Source organism: Rhinopithecus bieti, unplaced genomic scaffold (assembly GCF_001698545.2).
Source record: "Rhinopithecus bieti isolate Rb0 unplaced genomic scaffold, ASM169854v2 scaffold_56641, whole genome shotgun sequence".
Taxonomy (NCBI): domain Eukaryota; kingdom Metazoa; phylum Chordata; class Mammalia; order Primates; family Cercopithecidae; genus Rhinopithecus; species Rhinopithecus bieti.
Window position 1 is genome coordinate 335,576 of NW_016822034.1, and position 7,215 is coordinate 342,790.

Sequence of the window (7,215 nt, forward strand, 5' to 3'; positions counted from 1 at the left end):
CCGCGCCCGGCGGCTTTTTTTTTTTGAGATGGAATCTCACTCTGTCACCCAGGCTGGAGTGCAGTGGTGCCATCTCAGCTCACTGCAAGCTCCGCCTCCTGGGTTCATGCCATTCTGTCTCAGCCTGCCGAATAGCTGGGACTACAGGCGCCAGCTACCACACCCAGCTTATTTATTTATTTATTTATTTGGTGAGACAGAGATTTACTCCTGTTACCCAGTCTGGAGTGCAATGGCGCTATCTTGGCTCACTGCATCCTCCGCCTCCCAGGTTCAAGCGATTCTCCTGCCTCAGCCTCCTGAGTAGCTGGGATTACAGGCATGTGCCACCATACCCGGCTAATTTTGTACTTTTAGTAGAGACGGGGTTTCACTGTGTCACCGAGGCCGATCTCGAACTCCTGACCTCAGGTGATGCACCCGCCTCGGCCTCCCAAAGTGCTGGGATTACAGGCATGAGCAACTGTGCCCAGCCAACACCCGGCTAACTTTTGTATTTTTAGTAGAGACGGGGTTTCACCGTGTTAGCCAGGATGGTCTTGGGTCTCAATCTCCTTAACTCCTGATTTGCTCGCCTAGGCCTCCCAAAGTGCTGGGATTATAGGTGTGAACAACCGCCCCCAGTCGGTTTTTTTTTTTTTTCTGAGACAGAGTCTCACTCTGTTGCTCAGGCTGGAGTGCAATGGCGTGATCTTGGCTCACTGCAAGCTCTGCCTCCCAGGTTCACACTATTCTCCTGCCTCAGCCTCCCAAGTGGCTGGAAGTATAGGCACCCGTCACCAGACCTGGCTAAATTTTTCTATTTTTAGTAGAGATGGGGTTTCACCAAGTTAGCCAGGATAGTCTCGATCTCCTGACCTGGTGATCTGCCCCCCTCGGCCTCCCAAAGGGCTGGGATTACAGGCGTGAGCCACCTTGCCTGGCCAGAAGAGTAATTTATTAATGTATTCATTAATAAATTAGGCCTGGCCCTAGCTAATTAATCAGATTCCCAGAGATTAGGGCCACAACCCCAGCTGAAATCACAGGACTAGGCACTCTTGTCCCACAGGATTGGCAAGTTGCATAGTGGTTTTAAAATGTTTGGATGGGGGCAGGGGCAGGGGTGGTGGCTCATGCTTCTAATTCCAGCACTTTGGGAAGCCAAGGCGGGCAGATCACCTGAGGTCAGGAGTTCCAGATCAGCCTGGCCAACATGGCGAAAACTCGCCTCTACCAAAAATACAAAAATTAGCCGGGCATGGTGATGCACGCCTGTAATCTCAGCTACTCGGGAGGCTGAGGCAGGACAATCACTTGAACCTGGGAGGCAGGGGTTGCAGTGAGCCGAGATGGAACCACTGCACTCCAGTTGGGCAACAGAGTGGGAATCTATCTCAAAATAAATAAATAAATAAAATAGGCCTGGCACCATGGCTCACGTCTGTAATCCTAGCACTTTGTGAGGCCGAGGCGGGAGGATTGCCTGAGGCCAGGAGTTTGAGACTAGCCCAGCCAACATGGTGAAACCCCATCTTTACTAAAAATACAAAAATTAGCTGGGCGTGGTGGTGAGTGCTTATAGTCCTGGCTCCTCGGGAGGCTGAGGCAAGAGAATAGCTGAACTGGGGACGACGAATGAGCCAAGATCATGTCACTGCACTCCAGCCTTGGTGACAGAGGGAGACTCTATCTCAAAAAAAAAAAAAAAAAAATTTCATTAACAGGTATTGTGGTGGAAACCTTCCACTTTCATTCTGAGATCACCTGCTCTAAGAGAAGATAATTACCGTGTGAGGACATGGGCCCTAAGGAAAGTTCCATGAGGCAAGAACTGAGGGCTCCTGCCACCAGCCAAGAGGTAACTGAGGCTTCCAGTCACTAGCCTTGTGAGTGAGCCACCTTGGAATGAGATCCTCCAGCCCTGGTCCAGTTTTTATTTTATTTGTTCTTTTAAATTTTCGACCTCTAGAAAAACCAGAAAAGGCTCCATCAAGTTTTTAGATGCCTGCAGCCCCAGCCAACATCTTGGTTGCAACTCCATGAGACCCAAAGTCATAATCACCCAGATAAGTCACTGATTAATTCCTGACCCACAGAAACTGTTGGATAATAAATATTTGTCACTTTAATCCATTAAACTTTGTGTTGTTACAAGCAGCAGAAAACCATTACAATGGAAGCAGAATGGAAGCAGGAGCCTGAAAAGAAAGTGAAGGGGTGGGCATGGTGGCTCACACCTGTAATCCTAACACTTGGCAAGGCCAAGGCAGGAGGACTGCTTGAAGCCAGGAGTTTGAGACCTGCCTGGGCAACATAGTGAGACTCCATCTAGATATTAAAAAAAAAAAATACACAAATAAATAGGCTGGGTGCGGTGGCTCACATTTATAATCCCAGCACTTTAGGAGGCAAACAAAGGAGGGTCACTTGGGCGCAGGACTTCAGGACCAGACTGCGAAAGAAAGTGAGACCCCATCCCTACAAAAAATTTTAATTTTTTTTTTTTTTTTTTTTGAGACAGAATCTTGCTCTGTCACCAGAGTGTAGTGGCGCAATCTCGGCTCACTGCAACCTCCGCCTCCTGGGTTCAAGCGATTCTCCTGCCTCAACCTCCCAAGTAGCTGGGACTACAGGCGTGCGCCACCACGCCCAATTAATTTTCGTATTTTTAGTGGAGACAGGGTTTCACCATGTTGGACAGGATGGTCTCGATCTCTTGACCTCGTGATCCGCCAGCCTCAGCCTCCCAAAGTGCTAGGATTACAGGCATGAGCCACCGTGTCCAGCCAGAAACAAATTTTTAAGAAAAATAAATATGGGTGTGGTGGCACATGCCTGTAGTTCCAGACACTCAGGAGGGTGAAGCAAAAGGAAAAAAAGAGAGCCAGGTGCTGTGGCTCACACCTGTAATCCCAACACTTTGGGAGGCTGAGGCGGGCAGATCACCTGCGGTCAGGAGTTTGAAACCAGCCTGGCCCACATGGTGAAACCCCGTCTCTACTAAAACACACACAAAAAATTAGCTGGACATGGTGGTGGGCGCCTGTAATCCCAGCTACTTAGGAGGCTGAGGGGGGAGAATCGCTTGAACCCGGGAGACAGAGGTTGCAGTGAGCTGAGATCTTGCCACTGCACTCCAGCCTGGGCAACAAGACCGAAACTCCGTCTCAAGAAAAAGAGAAAAAAAAAGAAAAAGAAAAAAAAAGACGGAATCCTCCACCATTTCTAAATCCTGATGATCTCATTCAAGCCCTTGACCCCGTCTTACTTCTGGTTCCTTGGACTTCCCAGAGGAAAAGCGAATGGAATGCTTCCATAGCGTGAACTAGTTTTAATATGTTTTCGATGCTTGATGCCAAAAGCATCCCAATCAGTACGGCAAAGTCTAAGAGAACCGGTAAAATGCCCAAATCCATGTCCACTTGAGGCCAGGGTCATTCTCACTATTTCCTCCTCCCCTGCTCTGCACTTACTCTTCAGCATTTTTTTTTTTTTTTTTTTGAGATGTGGTCTTGCTCGTCACCCAGGCTGGAGTGCAATGGGGTGATCTCAGCTTACTACAACCTCCGCCTCCCGGGTTCAAGCGATTCTCCTCCCTCAACCTCCCGAGTAGCTGGGATTACCAGTGCCTGCCACCACGCCTGGTTAATTTTTTTTTTTTTTTGAGACGGAGTCTCGCTCTGTCGCCCAGGCTGGAGTGCAGTGGCTGGATCTCAGTTCACTGCAAGCTCCACCTCCGGGGTTTACGCCATTCTCCTGCCTCAGCCTCCCGAGTAGCTGGGACTACAGGCGCCCGCCACCTCGCCCAGCTAGTTTTTTGTATTTTTTTTTAGTAGAGACGGGGTTTCACCGTGTTAGCCAGGATGGTCTCGATCTCCTGACCTCATGATCCGCCCGTCTCGGCCTCCCAAAGTGCTGGGATCACAGGCTTGAGCCACCGCGCCCGGCCCAGCAAGCTCCATTTTTTATTTATCTAATATACTACCTGTACCCTCCAGTAGAATAGACGCTCCTTGAGGACAGGAAGTTCTTTTGTTGAGTACTATATCCTCACCCCCTAGAACCATCCCTGGCTCCCAGCAGACACGCGGAGAGTATTTGTTGAGTTATTCTGCTCTAATTGAATGCAGATTGAAATTGCAATTAAAGAAGTAGTGTCATCTGATGCTGGCGCTGGAAAGACACCGGCAGCCAGCACACGGAAGGGAGCGCGCCACGGCCTCCTCAGCGGGAATCACAAGGTTTAGAACCCGGGAGTAAACGAAATGGCCTATCCTGATAACCTATCAGTCTGTCCATGGGCAATCTCTCTCCTTGACAACTCTCGGCCAGCGAACGTAGGGGAGAGCCAGGAACGCTAATCACAGTGCTTGGCCTCAGTCTCTCCCACAGACGAGCAACCTCGGCTGCGCTCGGGGCGCTTTCCCGGGGCGCCGGCCGCACGAGCTTGCAGACACCGTCCTGAGAGGACACGCCTCGCTGATCCCCGTGAGGCTTCTCATCCACATTCTTCCACCATAAAAAACACCTTCAGGCAACCTGGGCAGCACCAAGAGCGAAACTGGCCACGGCCGGCTCACCTATTCTGCGCCACGGCGGGGACCTCCCTACCGGGAGGTAAAACCCCGCTCTGAGGAACAATGGGGTTTGTTCTGAACGCCACTGAAGCCCAGGCTGCGGCAACGGGGGAAACCCGAGAATCAGCCTCCAGAGGCGCTGCGGCCGACCCACTGAAGGCCTTGGGGCCCCACCGCAGCCTCCCGGCCCGCACCCGACTCGGGAAGGCGGAGGAGTTGGGCGGCAGCACGGGCGGAGTCCTCCAGGGGCCGAGGGACTGGGGAACCTGGGGGCTGGGGTCTCCGAAGCAGGGGGACCGCGTCCCAGAGCGAAGGGGCGGCCTGCGGCGCCCCTGCGGCGTGCACGCGCGAGAACGAGGCCGCGCTCACTCACCTGCCGCCGCGCCCTCTCACCCACCCGCGCCGCGGGCCCCGCCCCCTGGCGTCACTTCCGACTAAATGGGCGGGCAGGGCCGGAAATGCTCGGGCTCTGACCCCGCCCCCCCGGCCTGCTTCGGTCGCTCAGCAACGCGGATCGTGGGCGCGGCCTCCTTCGGGAACCTGGCAGTGTCCTGTTTGTCGCTGCCGCAATGGATGCTGAACGTCCTCGCCCCTCTTCGTTCCCTTCCCCCCCTCCATCCTTGCTCCTCTCCGTCCTCTTTCCCCTCCTTCCCTGCGTCCTCGCTCCCCTCTTCGTCCTCTCCCCACCGTGTCCTCTTCCCGCCTTCTTTCTCGACGTCGACCCGCGATCGCCGATCGCCGTCCTCGCCCCCGCCCCCGCCTCCCGGTGCTCCCAGCGTTTCTCCTCTTTGACCACGAGGAGAATTGCTGGCAGTGGGGATGCGAATTTTCGACCTTGAAATATTGTGCCAAATTGGGAGTGTCACGTGATTGTACTGACACCCCACGCGGATCAATATTGGGCATGATGATTAGAATCCCCACAGAGATCAGGGTATCTAAGAACGCCGGCTCAAGCAAGCCTTCCGCCTCCACCTCCGGAGTAGCCGGAACTACAGGCAGGTGCCACCACGCCCGGCTGAATTTTTCCTGTTTTTTAGAGACGGGGTCTCACTGTGTTGCCCAGTCTGGTCTCACCTGAACTCAAGTGATCCGCCCGCCTGGGCCTCCCAAAGTGCTGGAATTACAGGCGTGAGCCACTGTGCCCAGCCAAAAAAATTTTTTAAAAATAAATAAAGATGGCAGTCTCACTATGTAGCCCAGGCTGGTCTCAAATTTCTGAGGTCAAGCAATCCTCCTCCTGCCTTGGCCTCCCAAAACGCTGGGATTACAGGTATGAGTCACCATGCCTGGCCTAGAGTAATTTCTTTTTTTTTTTTTTTCTCTTGAGACAGAGTTTTGCTCTGTCGCCTAGGCTGGAGTGTAGTGGCATGATCTCAGCTCACCGCAACCTCCGCCTCCCGGGTTCAAGCAATTCTCCTGCCTCAGCCTCCCAAGTAGCTGGGATTACAGGTGCAGGCAACCATGCCCAGCTAATTTTTGTCTTTTTAGTAGGGAACAGTTTTTTGCCATGTTGGCCAGGCTGACCTCAAACTCCAGCCTGGGCAACTCCTGACCATTGCACTCCAGCCTGGGCAACTAGAGTGAAACTCCGTCTCACAAAAAAAAAAAAAAAAAAAAAAAAAAAAGGGGTCTCCCTCTGTCCCTCAGACTCAAGTGCAGTGGCAGGATCACGGCTTACTACAACGTCTGCTTCCCAGGCACAGGTGATCCTTTCACTTCAGCCTCTGGGGTAGCTAGGACTACAGGTGTAAGCCACCATGCCCAGCTAATTTTTTTACTTTTTTGTAGAGATGGGGTTTTGCCATATTACCCAGGCTGGTCTTGAACTCCTGGACTCAAGTGATCTCCTGCTTTGGCCTCTCAAAGTGCTGGGATTCCAAGCATGAGCCACTGTGCCTGGCAGTGCTCAAAGTGCTGTGGCAGTTTGGTAGGTGCGTAATTCAGATGATGTAATTGCTTTGTTCAAATGGCCAATTGGAAGCAAAATCATGCCTTAGAACATTATTTAAAACTTGTCGGCCGGGCGCGGTGGCTCAAGCCTGTTAATCCCAGCACTTTGGGAGGCCGAGACGGGCGGATCACGAGGTCAGGAGATCGAGACCATCCTGGCTAACGCGGTGAAACCCCGTCTCTACTAAAAAATACAAAAAACTAGCCGGGCGAGGTGGCGGGCGCCTGTAGTCCCAGTTACTCGGGAGGCTGAGGTAGGAAAATGGCGTAAACCCGGGAGGCGGAGCTTGCAGTGAGCTGAGATCCGACCACTGCACTCCAGCCCGGGCGACAGAGCGAGACTCCGTCTCAAAAAAAAAAAAAAAAAAAAAAAACCGCCCGGGCACAGTGGCTCATGCCTATTATCCCAGCACTTTCGGAGGCCGAGGTGGGCGGATCACGAGGTCAGAAGATCGAGAACATCCTGGCTAACATGGTGAAACCCCGTCTCTACTATAAATACAAGAAAATTAGCTGGGCGTGGTGGTGGGCGTCTGTAGTCCCAGCTACTCGGGAGGCTGAGGCAGAAGAATCGCTTGAACCCAGGAGGCAGAGGTTGCAGTGAGCCGAGATTGTGTCACTGCACTCCAGCCTGGGCGACAGAGCGAGACTCCGTCTCAAAACAAAACAAATGCAAACAAAACTTGTCTTACCGTGTCTGGAC

The 7,215-nt window shown here is 52.6% G+C and overlaps 1 protein-coding gene across 3 annotated transcripts in view; it reads right to left on the reverse strand.

Moving 5' to 3' along the window:
• Window positions 1-7,215, reverse strand: part of FAM234A (family with sequence similarity 234 member A) — a 42,522-nt gene that overhangs the window by 32,058 nt on the left and 3,249 nt on the right. For 2 of the 3 annotated variants that reach the window (XM_017860753.1, XM_017860751.1), the window contains exon 1: window positions 4,933-5,238. The exons of the other annotated variant lie outside the window; for it this stretch is intronic. The gene's annotated coding sequence lies outside the window, so the exon portion shown is untranslated. Of the gene's footprint in view, window positions 1-4,932; window positions 5,239-7,215 lie in introns of those variants that run through there. 3 annotated transcript variants of the gene reach the window in all.